The 23751-nt window shown below is 40.2% G+C and overlaps 1 protein-coding gene across 1 annotated transcript in view; it reads right to left on the reverse strand.

Moving 5' to 3' along the window:
- Nucleotides 1-22851, reverse strand: part of CTBP2 (C-terminal binding protein 2) — a 228680-nt gene extending 205829 nt beyond the window's left edge. The window contains exon 1 of the mRNA XM_063307327.1: nucleotides 22264-22851. The gene's annotated coding sequence lies outside the window, so the exon portion shown is untranslated. The remainder of the gene's footprint in view (nucleotides 1-22263) is intronic.
- Between the last annotated feature and the right edge of the window lie 900 nt (nucleotides 22852-23751).

Below are 23751 nucleotides of genomic sequence, written 5' to 3' on the forward strand. Positions count from 1 at the left end.
TCATTGTGATCTTTAAGATCTAACATGAGTACAACATTACCAGAACTAAAGTAAAAAAAGACTGGTCAATTAATGCACTCAAAGAAAGAGGAAACTATAGGGCAGAGCCTAGACTTCAAAAGTTCCTATCTTGTCAATTAAAAGTAAAGGAAATCACAGCAAAGCAATGCTAAACGATTACTGCCCCAAATTGAACAGATTCTCCTCCTGGCTTCATTTACCTCCTACTAACCTCAAAGACTTTAAGAATATATGGGAAATCCATGGTATTTACTTTAAAGAAAAACCAATATAGCAAAAAACTTTCAGGGCACTTTGATGTTTTAAGCCCCACATGGAAACATAACATTGTTGCTGTTTTTACTCAGATCATGATCATTCTTTATCATGATCAGGGTTTCTCAACCAGGGGTTGGTGCGACCCTAGGGTTCTGCGAGAGGTCACTAGGGGTTCCCTGGGAGATCATGATTTATTTTAAAAATTATTTCAAATTCAGGCAACCTCAAATTAAAGAGTTAAGTTTCATATACATGAGTCTGAAGTCCACGTATCACATTCAGTGGGCTTATTCTCGTGCAGGTGAGTACAAACGGAAAAGCTAATAATAAAATAAAGTATTTTAAATGTAAAACAGCCTGATTAAGACTTTTATTAGTTTAGTTCTTACTTTTTTTGTACATATTCAAAAAATACTTCTAAACTTCACATCATTTCAGAACTTTCTACAGTACGAGCTGTGCTTTAGAAAGCGAGTAGCGAAGCTGAGCTGTTTTATCACTTACCTGCTTTTCCTTTCTTCTCTTACTCAAAAATAAGACAGGAGGGCCTGATCCATCACATCGCCATCCATCACATCGCCAGCCTCAGGAGTTGACAGACAATCCAGTACCTGAGACAGAGTCAGCAGAAGCAGGGGGAGGTCAGAGGCAGAGGGCCCCAACGCCAGCAGAGCACCCAGCCTCAAGACACCGGCTATTTCAGAAAGCAGAGCAGAGGCAGTCTGCTCCACTTTTCAAGAAGCAAGTGCACTGACATTTTCATTTATAGAAGAAAGTATCTGTAGCTCAGGGCAGAACTGTGGAGTTCTTCATGTTCTCTGAGCTTAGTTGTTTGCTTGCAGACGTTTCATTATCCACAGATGATATTACCTAGTTGGGAAATGGAATGTCTGAAAGCAAATAACCAAGTTCAGAGAGTCCCAAGAATGCCACTTTTCATTTAACTGCACATTTGTTCATTATATTAACTGCCCAACTCCAGAACTCAGAGCAGCTACACTTTATCCTTGAATCTGCCTTTAAATACAGCTCCCAGTGACTACCTCTCTGTTGGGAACAATTCACCCACCTTGTACCTGTGTTCCTGTGTCTGTGTTTCCTACTCTGCTTCTTGACTCTTGGCTCTTCAAGTTGGATCAGCTGACTAAACTCTCCTGCACTGTTGTAGACCTCTTGACGCCTCACCCCATTTCCCTAAACCTGTGCTCTGTGCTACAACGTACTCTGGAGAGTCCCCTGACATTACAGGCCCAGTTTATTCCCAACACTGTCTGCATCCTCACTTAAATACACTAGCATCCTTCTCTGCATCAAAGGTTTTGCAGAAATACATGTATGTTTAGGTATACCTATTATTTACAAAAAAACAAATTAACTTGTTTTTTTGTAAGTAAAAATATAGCTTCTGGATATTAAATGGAACCAAAGGATAAAAAGAGTTATTTTTTTTCGTGTTTCCTTTTTATTATGATTATTAATTTTGAAGTTGCACTATTTCATTAACAAAGTTACACATAGTCATTTTTTGTCCATTAATTTAGCATCAATGTAAGTAAAAAGAAGATCCATAATGCCAAAGTGACTGCACGCATATCTGCAATTCAACCTTGATTCACTACAACTCACCCCTCCCTGTGTATCAGACCTTTATTAATTTATTAAACCTGTACCCCACCGCAATCTAGCAACTTTGGGCAGCTTACAGAGTGTATCATATAACAATTAAAACACCCAGGATACAAATTGCAACAAGTAACATCAGTAAATCTCAACGGGACAACAAACAAACAAGAGGAACAAAAATTAAAATAAAATTGGCTAGATGCTGAAATGAGGAGACTCTAAGAACTCTTTGCCACATCCTGTGAAAGGTGTCCTCCAGGCATCATTCTGTCCCTCTCCCATCACCCCTTGGTACTCTGTGTGTGAAAAAAGAGCCAGTTTGGTCTAGTGGTTAAGGCAACAGGCTAAAAATCAGAAGACTGCGGGTTCTAGTCCTGCCTTAGGCATGAAAGCCAGTCACTCTCTCTCAGCCCAACTCACCTCACAGGGTTGTTGTTGTGGGGAAAATAGGAGGAGAAAAGAATATTAGTGTGTTCACCACACTGAGTTATTTATAAAAATAAAAAGGCGGGAGAAAATAAACAAGAAAAGGAAAAGGAAAAGGAAAAGGAAAACCAAAAACCAAAAACCAAAAACCAAAAAAAAAAAAAAGAAGGAAAATGTCTGAAGACCATGAAACTCAAGGTAGGTGAAAGACCATCTCTCATGTTTGAGAAGAGAGATGAAAAGGTTATTTGTAATCTCTGCAAGACACTTGATAGCTTTTCATTCACTCTCCCTCTTTCTTTTATTATTTTGGCTGCTAACAACAGCAATCTTCAGCAAACAATTGTTACCTTGTCGTGGTGCTGGAGCTTGAGCACCTCAATGATGCCATGAGCTAAACCATGAAGGGCCACCCAAGACGGGAAGGTCATGACGGAGAGGTCAGACTAAATGCGATCCCTGGGGAAGGTAATGGCAACCCACCCCAGTATTCTTGCCGTGAAAACTAAATGGATCAGTACAACCAGAGATATGTCAGTATACCATAGGAAGGTGAGACCCCCAGGTGGGAAGATGGTCAAAATGCTACTGGGGAGGAACAGAGGATGAGCTCAACTAGCCCCAGACGTGATGACGCAGCTAGCTCAAAGCCGAAAGGACGGCTAGCGGCCGACGGTGCTGGTGGTGAACAGCGAATCCGATGTTCTAAGGATCAACACAGCATTGGAACCTGGAATGTAAGATCTATGAGCCAGGGCAAATTGGATGTGGTTATTGGTGAGATGTCAAGATTAAAGATAGACATTTTGGGCGTCAGTGAACTGAAATGGACTGGAATGGGCCACTTCACATCAAATGACCACCAAATCTACTACTGTGGACAAGAGGACCACAGAAGAAACGGAGTAGCCTTCATAATTAATAGTCAAGTGGCTAAAGCAGTGCTTGGATACAATCCAAAAAACGATAGAATGATCTCAATTCGAATTCAGGGCAAGCCATCTAACATCACAGTGATCCAAATATACGCTCCAACCACAGATGAAGAAGCTGAAGTAGAGCAGTTCTATGAGGATCTGCAGCACCTACTGGACAACACGCCTAAAAGAGATGTTATTTTCATCACGGGAGACTGGAATGCTCAGTCAAATGACACCTGGAATTACAGGTAAGCATGGCCTGGGAGAACAAAACGAAGCAGGACATAGGCTGATAGAATTTTGCCAAGACAACTCACTCTGCATAACAAACACTCTCTTCCAACAACCTAAGAGACGGCTTTATACATGGACTTCACCAGATGGACAACACAGAAATCAGATTGACTACATCCTTTGCAGCCAAAGGTGGGGGGCATCTATACAGTCGGTAAAAACAAGACCTGGAGCTGACTGTAGTTCACATCACGAACTTCTTATTCCACAATTTAGGATCAGACTAAACAGATTAGGGAAGACCCACAGATCAGCTAGATATGAACTCACTAATATTCCTAAGGAATATGCAGTGGAGGTGAAGAATAGATTTAAGGGACTGGACTTAGTAGATAGAGTCCCAGAAGAACTATGGACAGAAGCTCGCAACATTGTTCAAGAGGCGGCAACAAAATACATCCCAAAGAAAGAAAACCAAGAAGGCAAAATGGTTGTCTGCTGAGACACTAGAAGTAGCCCAAGAAAGAAGGAAAGCAAAAGGCAACAGTGATAGGGGGAGATATGCCCAATTAAATGCAAAATTCCAGAGGTTAGCCAGAAGAGATAATTATTTTTAAACAAGCAATGCGCGGAAGTGGAAGAAGACAATAGAATAGGAAGGACAAGAGACCTCTTCCAGAAAATTAGAAACATTGGAGGTAAATTCCAGGCCAAAATGGGCATGATCAAAAACAAAGATGGCAAGGACCTAACAGAAGAAGAAGAGATCAAGAAAAGGTGGCAAGAATATACAGAAGACCTGTATAGGAAGGATAACAATATTGGGGATAGCTTTGACGGTGTGGTCAGTGAGCTAGAGCCAGACATCCTGAAGAGTGAGGTTGAATGAGCCTTAAGAAGCATTGCTAATAACAAGGCAGCAGGAGACGATGGCATCCCAGCTGAACTGTTCAGAATCTTGCGAGATGATGCTGTCAAGGTAATGCATGCTATATGCCAGCAAATTTGGAAAACACAAGAATGGACATCAGAGTGGAAAAAATCAACTTATATCCCCATACCAAAAAAGGGAAACACTAAAGAATGTTCAAACTATCGAACAGTGGCACTCATTTCACATGCCAGTAAGGTAATGCTCAAGATCCTGCAAGGTAGACTTCAGCAATTCATGGAGCGAGAATTGCCAGATGTACAAGCTGGGTTTAGAAAAGGCAGAGGAACTAGGGACCAAATTGCCAATATCCGCTGGATAATGGAAAAAGCCAGGGAGTTTCAGAAAAACATCTATTTCTGTTTTATTGACTATTCTAAAGCCTTTGACTGTGTGGACCACAACAAATTGTGGCAAGTTCTTAGTGGTATGGGGATACCAAGTCATCTTGTCTGCCTCCTGAAGAATCTGTATAACGACCAAGTAGCAACAGTAAGAACAGACCACGGAACAACAGACTGGTTTAAGATTGGGAAAGGAGTATGGCAGGGCTGTATACTCTCACCCTACCTATTCAACTTGTATGCAGAACACATCATGCAATATGCTGGGCTTGAGGAATCCAAGCTGGAGTTAAAATCGCTGGAAGAAACATTAACCATCTCAGATATGCAGATGATACCACTTTGATGGCTGAAAGCGAAGAGGAACTGAGGAGCCTTATGATCAAGGTGAAAGAAGAAAGTGCAAAAGCTGGCTTGCAGCTAAACCTCAAAAAAACGAAGATGATGGCAACCAGCTTGATTGATAACTGGCAAATAGAGGGAGAAAATGTAGAAGCAGTGAAAGACTTTGTATTTCTAGGTGCAAAGATTACTGCAGATGCTGACTGCAGTCAGGAAATCAGAAGATGCTTAATCCTTGGGAGAAGAGCAATGACAAATCTCGATAAAATAGTTAAGAGCAGAGACATCACACTGACAACAAAAGTCCTCATAGTTAAAGCAATGGTATTCCCAGTAATAACGTATGGCTGTGAGAGCTGGACCATAAGGAAGGCTGAGAGAAGGAAGATAGATGCTTTGGAACTGTGGTGTTGGAGGAAAATTCTGAGAGTGCCTTGGACTGCAAGAAGATCAAACCAGTCCATCCTCCAGGAAATAAAGCCAGACTGCTCACTTGAGGGAATGATATTAAAGGCAAAACTGAAATACTTTGGGCACATAATGAGAAGACAGGACACCCTGGAGAAGATGCTGATGCTAGGGAGAGTGGAGGGCAAAAGGAAGAGGGGCCGACCAAGGGCAAGGTGGATGGATGATATTCTAGAGGTGACGGATTCGTCCCTGGGGGAGCTAGGGGTGTTGACGACCGACAGGAAGCTCTGGCATGGGCTGGTCCATGAATTCATGAAGAGTCGGAAGCGACTAAACGAGTGAACAACAACAACAACAGCAATGCATTATTCTTTGAGAAAGTACATCGTATGTCCAATCACTGTCCACGTTCGGGGGTTGACAGGTTGTTTGCTTGCACAAGTTCAGACAAAAACACAAAACAAAACCCAAAAAATCCTGATTTCTTTGAGAAGTAATTTGTTTTGCTTTTACAGGGCTCAAAAATTGTGACTTGGCTTAGCAGGGGAGAAAAATGACATTATTCATTCCTAGGTCTATATAGGTGTCTATAAAGTTTTATCTTCACATTTTTCAATTGTTATGATAAATCCAAGGTAATTTTTACCAACTCTGAACACCGACTAGCTCTTTATACATGGAACAAACCAAACCTTTCTTGACTATCAATAGTTAAAGCAAAATAATCAAATGAAATCCCAACTGCCTGAATTGGTTGGTTGAACTTCCTCTCTCTATATATATGCCTGATGACTTACTAAAACTTCCAAAGTGAGAATGGTATCAAAACTGTTACCTAGTTGAGGCCCACAAAGGACTCAATGTAATTCATCCCCAAGTTCTCCTACTAGGGAACTTTACTCAGTTGATAAGAGATACTTTGAACGATGGGAAGGAAGCGATTCCTTTCCCCCAATAATTCAAATGCCTTCAAGAGGTTTGCTTTCAGACTACATAATAAGATGTGTTCTTTTACCTCTGCTACAGATTGGAGGAATAAAAACCAGGAGAAGAGTGAGTGAGTGTAAAGTGATCATGCAAATTGCAAGAACCAGAAGCCCAATCTGGTTGGAGTGCTGGAATAGCAAAGCATTAAATCATCCCTGTCCATCTACCTATCCCACATTCGAGATTGGGTCTCCCAGAGTGACACCTTTTATGTCAAGAGAAAAGCAGCTAGTGGCTAGGTCAAAACTTTAAAATCAAGTGAAAGTAGTGCAAGGAAGCCATTTAAGCTGAATAATTCAAACCAGTCCTGACCTTTGGCCTTACAGAACTCTTCAACTTGTTAAAGGGGGGAAAAATAATAATTTCCCAACATTGCACAAGTCAGCAAACCTGAGGTTATGCCTGAAACCCTGATTTCCTCAAAAACCTCTAGATGTTTCTGTGTAGAACTATCTTAGGACTTTCTTCTGCTTATATATATTTTCTGCAGCCATCTTACAACCTGTTAAATTTTATCCCTTCCAATTTAAAGGAATTTTTTGTGAGAAAACAGATTAGGAAGATGCACAATTAAGCCCCAAGCCCCCCTTACTGTTACCTCCAGATTGAAGGACAACTGACAAGTTACCATCTCAATCAGCTACCGGTACACAACAGTTCCCCAGCAACATGAGAACTCAGCAGGTTGATTTTTCTATAGTCTTCTTTCAAACAACAACCCTTTTCCCAGTGCAAACCATGAATTAAAGTGCTCTCTTATTAGTTTACGATCTAGAAGGTGAAAGAGCTTTTTCTCTTATTTCCTATCTTTATTCAATCTGAAACCCTGGAATTGTTTATTTATTTACTTATTTGAAAGACTGTAAATTGCACTGCAGCACAAGTCACTGTGGGAATTGCTTAAAATATGTTCTGTAAGTAAAAACCCATAAACAAAACTTTCTGCAGTTCAGAATAATCTAACACAGCACGCTCATTTTCATCTGGGCATTTGTACTAAGATTCCAGATAACATCAAACAGAATACCTAAAATTATTCCATTGGGATAATGCTCTTGTAGTGTTGTAATATTCTAGCTTATTTGTTTCCATAGTAAAAATTGATAACAAAGGAAAATGAAGATATATTAAAAAGTTAATGTAAAAGGACAGTGCTAAGCATGCAAAAATGCAAATCAAAAGGATTATTTTCAGTACTTCGATAACCTTCTGTACCGCCTGAATAGGGTGCCTAAATCTTATCCACAACTCTTTATGGCCAAGGTCTACAACCACAGTCCTGGTAATTTAGGTATTAGACATTATTAGTTAAATCAGCTACCATGTCTCTTGTGGTACAACAAGCAATAACTAGGCACCTGATTGCCTACATCACACGACTTTTCTGGAGATGCGCAGTTAATTGCTTCATATAAAAATATGAACTTCCCTAGAAAACTAATATGTAAACTGGAAACAATTTTGCAATGTATGCTGATCTTTTAACTTACCTTCATGAAAACATGCTTGTCAATACTGTGAAAACAAGGTAAAACAGCTTACCAAAAAGAAAAAAAAGTTTGTATTTGGAAATATGCATACAAAGATGCATAATATAATTTGTACTGACTTTTCCTCTCCATAGGTCCCCCCTTGTGGGGGAGATGGGCAGTGATAAAAATATGATTGATTGATTGATTGATTAATAAATAAATAAATAGTTCACAGATCAATACTGAAAGAGAAGGCATTTTTGCTTAAAAAGATTCATCCGTCCACAGATTCTTCCAAATTTTCATCACCATGAGACCAGTTTGTTTTCCTATGAGCTCTAGTCTTCATTCATACTTTAGAAATCAAGTGTTTGGGCTATTTTATATCCTCCATACAAACAGAAGGAAAATGGCAACTACTAACCTGGCTGAACTGGTAATTTTTCCGTTTATGAAACAGATAAGGAGTGCTTCTCTTGATTCATGAGCCATGCAGAATTGGGTCTTCGGTTACAACAGAGTTACAAGTCTTGACACCCAACCCTGATATCTGTTCTCTACCATCACTAGTCCCATCCCCATGAATTCAACAAACAATGTGCAACATTCCATAGACCTTCACTTAACTAGTAGCTACTCAGCATCACAGCTGAATGGTCACACATAACTAAATGTAACAAAAGGGTATGGATTCTATGCAAAATTCCAATGCAAATTAAATATTCTCCATTAGATCGGAAAAGAATGTAAGAATATGCACAATACCTTCCTAGATTCAGACATGAAATGTTGCAGAAACTACAGCCCAGGGTTCCAGAGACATTCCCACTCTGACCAAACAGTCCCAGGTATCCCATTTAGCAGGATAATTAATTAATTAATTAATTAATTAATTTTCTATCATGTTCCAAGCCCAGGGCATTTGAGGTACTCTGCCTGCATATAGCAAATCAAACCTGCTGAATCCTTGACTCTCAATCACTGTACCGCATGGACTCCCACAAACTTGCTGCTAGCAAAATGGACAGTATCTGTCATTAGTTGGATCTGGTGGCAAGGAAACATTCTGCAAAAAAATATACTGAAGCAGGGTAGCTGATGCCAATACAAGTCTTTTCCCTTAAAAAAAAACAAAAACCACAATTTCTTTTCTCTGGCACTCATTATCACCTTTGTTTCACCTGCTTGTCTTAACTCCCCTTAACTTTGAAGTGGTGCAGGGCCATTGCAATACATGCAACTGGAAATCTTGCCTGCTCTTTCATAGTACAGGAAAATAAAGGTGAAAAGCTCAGGATTTTACTGGAGAACACAAATAAAGGAGTCTGGATCGAACAATGCAAATGCCACAAATAAATGTACTCCAAACAAAGATATTGATATCCCTACCTATATTACCTCTTAGCTTGTAAAATAGAAACAGCAACACACTGGAGATGGGCATCAACAATGCAAGAACCATGAAGCAGCAGTTACAAACATAATTTACAGGAGAATTGGCTTAACAGCCAGCTTCCTGAACAATCAAACACGCAGGACTCGAGGAAAAACCTGCAGTAATCAATTTACATAAGGCATATTGACTATGCTACGGAACAGCACAGGGGTGGGGGGGAATCACAATAGAAGAACGCAAAATAAACAGGCACCCGAACCAAGGGAGCCCAGTGCCCCACTGCTGAACGGAGCAGCAAACTACAACACCGTAGATAACCACTTGGCATTACGGACCCTGCAATATTTATTTAGCCTGCACAGATTACAGGTCTCTGGAACATGGAGGCAAAAGCTGGGTAAGGTGCTGCTGCAGCCAACAAATCTGACCGGAACAGCAGGAACAGAACTTGCATACCACATGGTGCCATGCATCTACTGCCAGAGCTGGGGAAAATGCTTCCTATATTACTCTACTTGGTCATCGACCGAAATAAATATTATCTATCTATCTCCTACAACACATGTGGTCAAGTAAGATGTCATGCATCAGGGATAAGCCACATGATACCTTCTAGATATTTTGGATTCTTACTCCCATAATCCCTGGGCACTGTCCATGCTCGCTAGAGCTTATGTCAATTATAGACCAAAAGTCTACCAGATGGCCTAAACCTGCATTAAATTGACTGCATTCTGACATTACTGTAAGTAGTGGATCTTAACTTTTTAGTTTATTAAAAGAAAGCTTAAAGGATATGCTAACAAAAGAAGAAAGGGGGACAGACATGGAAATGCTACAGAGACAGCACCAAAGAAATCGAAAACAGACTGGGTATGATGCCTATCACAGACAATTACCAAGTACAGTGATACATTTAATTTCAAAAGGCTAAAGTAAATACTTACATCAATAATCACTTAATGGTGAATATATTTTACTGCAGAAGAACTTTTGCACATTGTTCTTTTACACCACCCACTGTAGCATCAGTTGCTCATTAGAGATGATCACTCTGTAATATACTTCCAGTGCCAAATCACTGGACAAAGAATTTGATATTTCCTATTACACAAGAAGAGAGCACACAATAGCATGACTAAGAATTTAGTCACATATGCCTACTATTTGTGCAACCTTCCACAAAAAAACAGCATTCTTTAGTAATTCCCTCTCTAGAGAAAACGTTTTGAGTGTTTGCCTGCTTTAAGATACATACCATCACATACACCAGATGCTACTGTAATACCACAACTACTTTTTCGTGAATTGTAGTCTCTGGTATGTTGCAATAAGGCCAACCAAGATATAACAGCCAAGTGAATGAGACAATTAGCTTTCCCAGGGCCAAAGGATCTTTAGAATCAGATTATTACTTGCTTAAGTAACAAACTACAGAAATGTAGTCTTTACCAGAAACTGGACTAGTCACATCCATATCTAGGATACAGATTAACCAGTATTTTAAGTAGGCAGAAAATCTTTTTCTATATATCCATGCCCATAAAAGCTAGAAAAAACACCAAAGCTCAAGGCAAGTGCAACGGTACGAATGAAAACCTAGGAGAAAGGGAGCAGCAAGGTTATTAACAAGTCTGAATGCCCAAAGACAACCCCAAATATATGTTTTGAGTTGGACTGCCGTATTAAGGTATGAATAGAGTGGGGTTGGTATTCCATTTAGATCAAATAAAGCAAGATGATCAGTCTTGTTATCAATAAGATTTTGAAAATATTGGCTAGGCTTCATAGCCAGAATCAGCAATCCAACAGCTAACAAGACTTAGTTCCACAGAAACAAAATATTTTTCTTTCTTTCTTTTTATAATTACTGCCCTTTTCAGGAGGGAAGCCCTGAAGATCTAGGTATTGGTAGCAGCCTTTCCTTTCAAACCATGACACTGATGTGAAATCCCCAGCACAGGCTACAACTGGTGCATCATATATAACTGTACTCTAATAGAATATAATGGAGATTTTTATTGTTCATTGCCAGATTTTAATTTCTAGACGTCATCAGTGACTTGTCAGCTATGGAGCCTTTTATGAAATTTCTTCAGAAACCTCACTTTTCTTTCTATCCCAGGGTTGTTGTACCACAATCCCAACATCTTTCATACTTGTCCATGACGCCAAAGCTGCTAGGAACTATGATTCAATCACACCTGGAGAGCTGGAGGTTTCAACAATATGTTCTAATTTAAATTTATATATTCTAAAAGTGTGTTAGTGCATGATTTCTGAAACTAAGAAAATTTTATTTATTTATTTATTTCTCAAATTTAGAAATTTGAGAAAACCATCTCCCCCAGAAGAGGGACTCTGGGCGGATGGTTTCTAACAAAGATGGTTTCTAACAAAAATAATGATTTGATGCTGAAGTACTATTTCTGCAAAAGATATGAACATACTTAGGTTTTTTTTTGTTTTTTTTAAGTTTAGCACAAGAAGGGCAGAGCTGATAGACCAATATAGCCTGCTCATTAACTCATATCAGCACCACCACTTAATTGCTCGTTACAGATTTAGTTAACTAGTCTAATGATTAAAGTTTAAGCCATTTTTTAACAGGCTGAAGATTTCAAATCCAGGCTTTAACCAAATATTCATAATAAAGGGATTGGCCAGATTTCATGTTCAAAACAATATATCAAAACAGTTATTTCATCACTCTGCCATATCAATAGTGCCTATAGAAATAGCCAGAAATCTATAAAATAGAGATCAAAATGAAGTATTTGAATTTCGAAATGAATACTTTTCAAAATATCTAATTTTCCAGCACTTATCTAGGCAGGACCAGGTTCTATTATCACTGAGAATTCAAATGGTGCAGAAAAACAGAAGCAATCTAGGAGTGGAAATGGAACAGATTATCACTGCTGTCTCATTGCCCTATAGGAATTCAAATAATATTTCTTTTAAATGCCAAAATGATAAATTATAACCACTGATTATTTTCTCGAAAAGCTCTGAGAAAGGCTTCTAAGGATATTTAATAGGAGCATTGCCAATTATGTTGGCACAACACTGATTTTTCAACTTGTAACAACATCTACAGCACACTTTGGCACCTCTATGGTTTATTTGGTTTTGTGTTCTGTCATGTTTCTCTTCAATCTTCTGAAAAGATAATCCCCCCCTCGTTTAAAACCTATTTGCTTATTTGACATGTATACAAAATATAATTACACTGCATCATCAGTGATAATTCTTACAGGAATATCACAATTCAAGTTTCTTCTTTTTAAAAAAATGTGCTTCTATTTCTTATTTTTTAAAAATGCTTGCTCTTACTGATGAAGTGTATAATTCAGTTGTTTTCTAAATCATCCTGGGCCAATACACAAAACTAAAGAAATTCACACTGGATTTAAGGTCCATATGTGCAAACATACACACATAGTGTCACTGAACTTCACTGGTCACAGCAAGATGCTGGAATTACAGATAACTAGAAGACATTTGTACTTTCTGGTGCGGTCATGGCAACTGGAATATGGATTGCTAGTCAGAAATGAAGCAAGCTCTTCCTCTTCTAATAGGCTCAAAGATTTGCTGGACCTGATCATTGCCTCTTGTTAATCCCTTACTCAATTCTTTTTACATCTAAGTTAGCTAGTTCTCAGGAACAGGTCGTTAATCTTCACCACACTTTCAAGTTGTCTTGTTTTAGTACAGCAGTTTAAGAATAATAGTTTCTCCAAAATCACATGTCTTATCTAGCTTTAACATAATAATACTAGCACTTTACAAGATTGTTAACTCTTCCATGTTGCAGAACAGCAGCAAAGCTAGGAAAAGACCTGAGGCTGAAAGAAAATACCCTGTATAAGGCCATCCACGGTGTTCTAGAGAAAAGGAACACTGGAACCAGGATATCCTGATTCATAGTTGTTACGCTGTAATTCTTCTCTAATAAGCAATCTGAAAAACAGACACTAAACAGAATAATGACAACTTCCTAGAAGTACATCAGTAAATGAGATAAAAGGAATGCCAACTTTAACAAGAATTCACAAAACGTTATTACTGAATTCCTGCAACTGCAGAATTCAAACCAAGTTAACTGCAAAGATAAAGTCCTTCTTTTATCTTAAGAAAGCAATATGGACAATGTATTTCATGTGCAAACATGCTTTAGAATTTTGTTCTGCTAGAACACCATTCTATTAGTTAAGTGACCTCAATTTTAAACTTGTGTTTTCAATCAAGTATAGTGTTTTCACAAGATTACCCTTGGCACTACGGAGTTTCCAAACTGAATGACAAATTAAAATGCTGCTTATTTTAAAGTTTAAATCATGCAGCGCAGAATTTATTCACAGAACTATCATCCAAGAAAATACAGATTTCCTATAATTTGCTCAACTCTTTTTCTATCACTTTTCAAGTAACTCCAAGCAGCTGAGATTGACACTGTATACTAGACTGGCACAGTATCCAAAATACAGAGCACAATCTTTGCTATTTTCTTCATCATTATGTGTCCAGAGTGGAATGTACTATATGTTGATCCTTTGGAGAAGGGACTGGTGTGGCTGCTATAAGAAATCAAAATCTGAGCAACCAAATGTAAAGAAATTAACGTGACGATTTTGTGAAGACTGCCTCACTGGTTCACATATCTGAACCGCCTAGGTTTTCTCCTGTCCATCTCTCACTAAAATAAACTAATTTTAAACATCAATAGTCACTGCCATTTCAGAAGGTCTCTGCAAAGCTTACATTTTGACATATTAGACAATATTTGAAAAACGAAGTATTCAATTTTAAAAAACCACCACCCAGAGTTGATATTTACAGTAAATAATAAAAGCTACAGCGATAAACACCTAAAGTGAATATTTTGCTCTAGATGCGACAGTATTTTAAAGTTAGTATTTTAATATTAATATTAGTAAACATTAGGACTAACGTCAATATTAATACAGTTAAAACTTACATAAGAGGATAACTATACAGGATACAAGAAGCCAAAAAGTGAACCTTCTCCAGCTCCAATGTCATTTTGTTCTGTAAAGATGCTTAATTCATAACATGTATTTACCAATTAATTGAGTATTTTATTATATCTAGCCACCCTAGTTGAGAAAACTGTTGTAAAACTACTCTTTAGTCCTGGAAAGAAGAAAATGACAAAAGCTAAAAGAGCAGTGATATGAAGAAGTCTGGATGAATTCTATCTCTATCACAGGTGATACCTGCTATCACTTAAGCAGAAACCGAGCCAAAAATGCCCCCCACCCAGCTATTATAAGAATTTTTTCCTTTGTGAATCCCCAAAGATCCTACAGAATCATTGAGTTTATGAAGCTCATTTGTGAAGCTCATACATTTAGGCTCATTTACACTTGAAGAAGGTTCATTTAAAATGAACATCATTTTCTCAGTCATCCTGTTTTTAATAGTGAAAAAAGCTATTAATTTACATTTATAAAAGAATTTTGCACTCGATTAGCAAAGCTCCCTTTGACATATTCCACAAAAGCAGCCTTGCCCAACATTGCAATTAGATGAAGGTGAACAAGGTCTAGCTGGCTAGGATACTGGGGTTTTTTTGGGGGGGGTGCCTTTGAGTCAGTCTTGACTCCTGGCGAGTGCCTGGACAAGTCCCTGCAGTTTTCTTGGCGAGGTTTTTCAGAAGTAGTTTGCTATTGCCTCCTTCCTAGGGCTGAGAGAAAGTGACTGGCCCAAGGTCACCCAGCCGGCTTTGTGTCTAAGGTGGCACTAGAACTCATGGCCTCCTGGTTTCTAGCCTGATGCTTTAACCACCCACTACACCAAAGTGGCTCTCCTAGGACACCACACTTTTTTCTTTTATTGCACTGAAGGCTGCAGTGTGTAACAGCACATCTCATAAGCAGCAGAAGCTGTGTCACAAAGGTGGTGGGGCCCAAGATTTCCAGGATTTCCCCAATATTTGTGTCTTCTGAGGATGGATTAGGGTCATATAAGGCTTAAAGCATTAAAATAGCCGCTAAAACAATTGAAGACTGCACTTCTGAATCTCAGTTGTTTTCTACCAAATTTTGATGGTACAAACAGAAAAGGCCATGGGAGATACAAAAAAAGTGATTCAGACAACACTTTGACAACCCAGTAGAGCTGAAGATGATGGGTAGAAGAAAGACTAAACAACCTGGAAAAGTCTTACTGAGTAATTGTTGTATAGATGATTTCAAAGTTTTCATTACTTTTACTGAGAAAAAAATAAATAACCTTATGAAAAAGCAGCAAAAAGGCACTGAATTGCTACAGATCTATGTGATACAATACTATGCTTAGCAGAAGAGATGGAAGCAGAGCAACTGGAAGTAAATTTATAGTAGGCAGACTTTTTTTTAAGAAATACGAGGGTTATGTAATAATGTAATGAATCATCCATGGTAGTAATAATCAGCACATATTACTACAATTCTCATTATATCACAATTCCTCATAAAAATTAGGCCTCCTTTCCACATATTTGCTTAGCATTCTGGGATTTGGGGGTCTATTTAAAGTATAATGTTGCTGCAAGCAAAGAACCTCAATTATTGGACAGTGCTACAGCCGAGCTAACATTTACTTGGAGCAATAGAGGTGTTCAGTCTTTGCAAAGAGAAAGCTCCCCCAACAGTTATTTCAACATCTCCTGAGAAAAATAATGCCAGATTTTTTTTTAAAAAAAGAAAACAATCATCGAAAGCTTTTTTTCCCCAAATCTCCCAACACCAGTAAGATTCATAAGTTTCTGAGCCTCAGCAAGACTGCTGATTCAAGGCTCAAGGTGACAGAGTTGGAAGGAACTGTTTAGGTCATCAAGTCCAACCTCCCACTTAGTGCAGGAATTCAGACTTTAATTCAAGCAATTCCAAGGAAGAGTCAACCCAGGGTCAAACCATAAAATGGGTTTTCCTCATCCCTATAAACCAACTCTTTAGATTCCTAGAACGAAGGAAACTTATGTTTTTAAGTCAGGCTCACTTTCATTTGAACCCTAACACTGCCAATGTGAAGCTAAAAGCAGCAAGCAGACAAGTGATAAGTAACTAAATAAAGGCATCATTAGAAAAATAAACCAAATTGTAAACGGCTGACTTCCTGGTTACCTATGACAAATAAGAATTTATCCAGAAGAGAAAGCAGGAAAAACATTACCCAAAGATTAATACTGCTTTTGTATGTGCAGCCACAAATTACTAACATAGATATACATGGTAAGAAAAGGGAAATATAAGCTAAGTATTAGTAATTTACTTGAAAAATTAACTTTTGGGGGGAGGGGTGTCCTCAGCCTTGACTACTGGCTGTGTTGGTTGAGTTGTTGAGATTCTGAACCCTCCAGCAACCAGAAGCAGCACATTGCCAACTTCTGCCCCAGTGCATTAAAGGGAAAGTAAATCAGAACAGTATTAGTCTATTATAAATCCTATTCGAATCCTATTATAACTCAAGCAAACCTTTCAGTAGTATCTTGTTGTTTTCACAAAGTTTTCAAAAGAATGAAGTTAGCAACATCAGTACCATTTGTCAGAACCCAAATAATCTCATCCACCTCATCTTTTCAATGGCATATGCAGTGCACCCACTGCATTTTTACCCCAAGTTCCATGCTTTTCAATAGGACTAGCTCAGAAAAGCATGCATCAGGCTACATCTTAACTAACTAGGACAGGTAAGATGAGGTTTGGAGTTGCAAGTAATTTCTGGACCTACTACTGACGTAAAGCCTGCCAGACATTTGATGACATCATTCTGCCTTATGCCATCAGCCAACATATTCAAACAATTTAAAAAAAAACAAAGATCCTCGCAGCACCCAGCCTGACGGAAGTTTTTCTTCACCTACCTCAACCTGAACGGATGTCTATCTGCAGCCACAGTCCAGTACACAGCACATTTAAGCCGATGGTTTTTAACAAAAGAGGGTTATTAGTACTAGAACTCTAGACATTTCTGTTATATTGACAAGTGCTCTCTGCTGAACTGACAATATTACAGATGAGTGCTAGTGGCATCCTTCTACTATTACTGAACACTCTTAATTTTTTCTCCCTTTTAGGAAACATGCAAGGGCAAACGGTATAACTTGGCTTTCAATTCATGGCAGGAAATGGTATTAGCTGTCATTCCAGAACTGGAGCTATACAAAAAGTCACTTTGCAGAAGTTGTTAAATAGAACCTAAACAGAAGCATACCATACAGAAAACTTTCAAAGGGTATCATATATTGGTAAGCCCCTTTAGAATTTGACATACCAAGAAACAATTCAGCTCTGGTAAGAGATACAGTATGTTTATGTTCCATAAGGCTATACATAAAGCCACAAGGGGGAAGCCAGAGATGCATGCAAAGACCAACCCAGTCCAAATCAAAATGTTGATTTCAGAATTTCTACAAGAATTTAGTTCCCATTTCACAATAAAAAAAGATTTACTGAGAATGCAGAAATGATGCAGCAATCAATTAACTGGCCCCACCCAGAATCAATCACCAATTAAACCAAATCAATCAGTAGTTCTAAAGTCTTCCATTCTTACAAGAGTGTTCATATGTTCAGAGTCTGTCTAGCCATCAGTAGTTTGTTCAAGAGTCAAGAAGCAACAGGCAGATTTTTACATGCATCTCTTAAAGTTGCAGTCTGCAGCGGAGCAAACTGTTGTGATTAATAGTTTTATGAAGAGACATGGAGAGGAGAGCTGTTACTGAAAGCTTTTCTTTCTAACCTTTAACCCCAAGGTCACCATCCACATAGCTGCTTATTAACAAGAGAAAGTTCCCATGCAAGTTCCCTCTTTCATTTTATTTATTTATTAAAGATATGCAGAGTTCACCAGATAACCCTAACAGATTTCAAGAAGGCTTGTACTAATCAAAAATAAAATCGGAAGCATTCATGCAATGATTAACATTGAATGCCAGTTAAAACTTCATGTCTTGTAGGCACCAGGCCTGCACTGAGGATAGTAGTTAGATTAGCTAGATTTTAGAATTCAAAAAGCAATCAGAAAGATGGAGAGTGATATGTAAATAATGTTTTCAAAGCAGCTGCAACACTATAGTATGTATTTAATCCCAACTGGGCACAGAGGAACTTATTTCCAGGTCAACTAGTATAGGGCTATATTGTTCTCTGAATATAGTACCTCATCTCTGGATTCAAAATCAAAAGATCACTTTTGAAAAGAACACCATCCTGTAAACATTTCATCATATGAACAAATTCTGTTCAACTTAACCTGCTACAAAGGTTTTCCTTCTCTGGACAGTATCAGTCACAAGTGAACTGTACCAAAAAGATGTGAATTCCAACATAATCATTTACTGTAACAACTGCACCCACTATATAGTCCTTTATGGGAAGCTCTGACATACATCATGAAGTAAGCAATTTTTCATGATGTTTTACTGGTTACACAATCAAACTTATCTTACAGAACTTTTTGATAAAGTTAGGGATAGAAGCACTTTATCATTTTTCAGCTTATGTTCCTGGAAACTCTTAGGTTAAGATTTTCAACTACATCACAAATTCTAATCTGCACTATCAACTATTTAGTAGTATATACTTTTCCTTTGTAAGAGGCTGAGCAAACACTATTCTACCTCAATACAAGAATGCCCACAACTCCTACAACATCCTCTATTGTTTAATAAGCACTTTATTCAATTTCAACCTCCATTTTTTTTAAAAAAAATCACAATTTGAAGCAAAGTAAAAGATCATTATTGTTTTTTAAAAGTGTGCGCACTATTGCTGAAGTGCAGTTTAGACTTTTTTTTAATTGTCTGTTAATGAAGTTAATGACTTCTGATCATTGGAAAGTCCACTGTAGCCAATTACAAGATCTAAAAACCACAAAAATACAGTCAGAGGTACAACTGACATTCCTGAACTAAAATGAGCTGATGCACTTCAAACTGCTGAATGCACATTCTAAATGTTATCACCTTCAATTGGCTTATTAAATAAAATCACTTGTAAGTATATTTTTTTAAAATTGTATTTTTTAGAACTGTTTATTGGCACAAACAGGGATACCATCAAGATCTGACATAATCTACAACTGCTTGAAGTCAACGGGTTGAACTTCCTGTATCACCAGTATCAATGAGAAACATTTGCTTGATTCTTATACAATAATGTTCAATTTACTTCCTATAATTCCCAAATGTTTCTCAACATCACCAATACAAATTAATCTCTCTTCCCTCTGTTTTATAGCCAATTACAAAATATAGAAGAATATATAGGCACAGTTAACCGGCTAAAACACATCTCACACTTAATAATCATATTAGACGCAGCCATCATCCTACAAACTTTCTGGGCAGAAAAAGAGGATCCTGTGCAATGCCAAAGTTAACGGTTGCTTTCTTTTATCTACCCATGTTATACTTTTTTGAGAGGGCATTACTGCTATGCACATTTGTTTGTAATCTACTTTAAAAGACACATCACAAGGATGTTTTAAAAACAATTTCCAAAAATTACTATTTCCTTATATAATGCAGACTGCAAGACAATGGTGCCAAATTGTAATACTTAAGTAAATCCTGAATTCTGTTTAAACACTAACACATTTTCCCTTAAGGCAAAGCAAGGCTTTGTGGCCACCTGTCAGTCTGGGTCAAAAAATCCACACTTACAGTGAAACTATCCAGAGCAATCACCTTTCATTACCACAATTACACAGGTACTTTCTGGAAAGAGATAGCTGGTTTATAATGCTTTTTATTTAAGGGCTGAATTTTAATCCTTGTGAACTACAAAGAGTACAGATGAGTCAGATTTGGTATCTTTTCCAAAAGGATGTAACTTGGTGTTCTATTTGAATTATTTGGAAACAAAAATAGTTTCATGCACCAGAACTGGAGAACAAAATTTCAGCCCATTTCAAGCAAAAAGGGCAGTGTTTGGCTCCTCGCGGCAAATATTCTTGCCTGACAAATAGAGTGATAGAGAAATCCCGGGTCCAGTGGAGTTGCTAAGGAGCTGATTTACTCAATGATGTTTCTCTTGTTTATCCGTGTAGATGGCAACACCTATTTAAGACGATCAGCCATTTCATTCCTGAAAAGGCAGCGCTTCAATTTTCCATTTACTCCGTCTCCGTGGGCTCCAACGGGGGGAGGGCAGAGAACAGGAGAGGAGAGGGGAGAAGATCGCTGCGAGTATAAAGTGCGCGAACCGTCAAGCCCGCTTCCCCACCCCCAATAACTAACGCAGCAATTACAATGAATATGTGACGCACACGTTTTCTCTATCCAGTTCGGAAAGAGAGCTCGTTTTAAAAATTATTTTGCACTAGGGGAAAAGCCAAACGCAAACCCGCGCTCTCGATGTAAATCGTGCAGCTTTCGGGCCGCAAAGCACGCCGCTTTTCCATGCAGAGGAATAAAACAAAACAACCGCAAGCCCACTTTGCAAACGTCACAATGAAACCGGGCAGAACGCGTTCCCGGGGAAAGGCACGGCTCTCCGCAGGCGGCGGGGCCTCGACCGCCACTCGCTTTCCCCTTCCCGGGTCTCCGAAACCCATCCGAATTTCTCTCCCTGCGTTACTCGTTCCCACCTTCGCAAGAGGGCTCGCAACTGTTCCGACGCGGCTCTGGCGCAGCTCGCTTTCCCCACCAGGCAGAGAAAGCTCCCGAGCCGCGCCGGTCCCTCCCCGGCTCCCCCGCAAGTCCGGAGGAGTTTGGGAAGAGCGGAGAGCTCGAGGGCTCAGACGGATCACACCCACCCAGCCCTGCTTTGCCACCGCTTCGCTTCCTCGCGACTTCCAGCAGCAGGAAAAACTTTCTCCCGGTTGCAGGCAAGTACAACGGCGGCAGGGGGAGAATAAGAAGCGTGTCAGGCAAGAAGTAAATTCCCCGCAGCCTCTGGAAAAGGCACTTTCCAGGCTAAGCTGCGGGAAACGTCGCCCTCCCTGCTCCCTCGATGCCCCCCCTTCCTCCTCCGTTGTCTTGGCCGAGACTTTGGCAGCGCTGCAAACCGTGGGTTACCCTGCTAATCTGCTGGCAGATGTTGTCCATCACACTCCGTACTAAGTAAACAATGCAGAGCCCAGCAAAACAAAAGATTTCCACTTCACCTCATTTAACGTCTCTCACTTATTCTCTCGGCCGAAGCGGGGGAGGGAGGAGAGAGCTTGTTTTTAAAAATCGAAGAATGAAAAAGAAGAGCAGCAACTTATTCTCTGCCCCCGCCCGCCCGCTCTCCTTCTCCCGAGCAACAACAAAACCAGGCTCAGATACTCTTTTTATTTATTTTTTTCCCTTTTAGGGGGTCTGCGAGGGACGGACGAGGAGCGACAAGAGATTCACTTGCTTTCGTAGCCGGGCTTCCGAAAAGCCAGTACGATCCACGCTACCCGTGTCAAAATAAATTGGGGGGGGGGGCGTGGATCATAATTGAAAAGTGTGAGGACAGGATACACACACATACACGACCAAATGGGCGCGCTGGATCTGAAAGCATTTTCGACAAATACTCACACCTTTGCACGACCACCCCAAGTAGATGGAAGGGGTGTGGGTGGAATTAAAAAAAAACACAACAACCGCTCTGTAACATCCTGGGGGCGACTTGGAAGGAACGGAAGGGTCTATCCAGACGGATTAAAGCTGGCCACAGGAGGTGAGATTGGCCAAAGATGTCCTCGCACTTCCCGCTTACCCTCGTCCTTTCCTCCCCACCCCCGCCGGCTTCCCTTTTCTGGATGGCGCAGTGAAGCGAAAACACATGGACACTACCAGGACGGGCACACGCATTTCCAGTGCAGGGAGGAGAGGGACACAGCCCCGCCGCCCGAGCCAGCGAGCGAGCTGGGGAAGCAGTCTTGCCGCCCGCCCGCCGGCCCCGCTCCTCACCTCGTCGTCAGCTCCTCGGATCCACAGGGAGCAGCCCCCCCACCCCGCCTGGGCTAAAGCCGACGCCTGGGCTCTCAGCGTCGTTGCATCTTTCCCCCTTCTTGATCGATCGGTTGCCGCCGCGGGCTCTCGCTTCTTCCGAGCCACCTTAAAATGACACGCACACACCACACAAAAACTTAATCCTCGCCGCCTTCGCCAGGCTCCCGCCGCTACTCCAAGTGAGGATGGATGGGGGGGATGTAACAGCAACTTGGAATCCCCCGTTCTTTTTGAAAAAAAATAAGTCTCTGGTTGGTGCTGATCCAGCAAAAATAAAAAAATAAGGGGGGTGATTTTCTATAGCCTCCGCTCCTTCCTTCTCCGTTGTGTTGAGTAGCTAGGAGAGAGGTAGGGTCTCTCTCTCTCTTTTCTTTTTGGGCAATAGGCGGGGTCTCTCTCTTTGCAAACCAATGACACAAACCCACATGGACCAGCCTCGCCCCCTACAGATACTCTTCACTGCAAATAGGCTTTCTCAGGGGATTAGTGGATCAGCTAAAGTACAAACAGGCGCAGCAAGAAAGAAAGGGAAAAGGGGGAGGGGAAGGGGGGACAAGAAGAGGAAGGAGGAGCGTCTCTTGCGCTGCTCTCCGTTTCCACCTCCCTCCCTCTACTTTCGCGGTTCCAAGTTGGCAGGAGTTAAGAGGGAGCAACGTTGACGGAATAGGAAGGAATCGGCGATGGGCAGGGAGTCGGCGAGAAAGTGCAGCTGCCAACTGTGTGGGCAGGACAAGACAGCCGTCTCTGTCGGGCAAAGGGGTGGGAGGGAATTCGAGAATCCAGATGGCCTCAGCAGTTGGGTCTGCACCTCTGCCGATGCCCCCAGCGCACTCGGGTCTTGTCCCCAACTTGCCCCCCCCAAACACGTGGAATTGCTGGATTCCCCCCCCCCCCTTCTCTCCCACGTGGGCGGCTTCGTGATGTCTCCTAGGATAGGCAGCTGTTGTCCGGATTGCCTGAATTTTTTTCGAGACCCGCGACAAAGCTCAAATTTAGTAAGACCAGTCCCCATTGAAGTGTTAGCTGACTGCGCAGATCAGCACCATTCAGCATCTTTGAAATTGTAAATGGCTGAGAAGTCCCACTGAAGTCAGAGAAATGAAGTCACTTGAAGTGCCTGCTGTATAACAAAAAGCCTAAACAAAGTTTTTCAGTGTTTTTCCTTCAAATAAAGTTTTATTTAAGCCCACCTCTAGCTACATAAGATCATCTTACCCAGGTGGCCCTGGGATTCCTTGACACTTCATTTAAACCGTGGGAGGGTGCTCCGCTGCACCTGAAACCTTAATGCTCCAGGGATCTCACAGGTGCAATGTTACGCTCTTCGTGCATTCAGAAAAAAGTGTAATTGATACACTCACTGCAGATGGAATATGCACATTTAAATTTTGCTTACACACATGACATCATGTCAGACTTTTCTTTTAAGAGAACACCCTGTAGGGT

Source organism: Candoia aspera, chromosome 6 (genome assembly GCF_035149785.1).
Source record: "Candoia aspera isolate rCanAsp1 chromosome 6, rCanAsp1.hap2, whole genome shotgun sequence".
Taxonomy (NCBI): Eukaryota; Metazoa; Chordata; class Lepidosauria; order Squamata; family Boidae; genus Candoia; species Candoia aspera.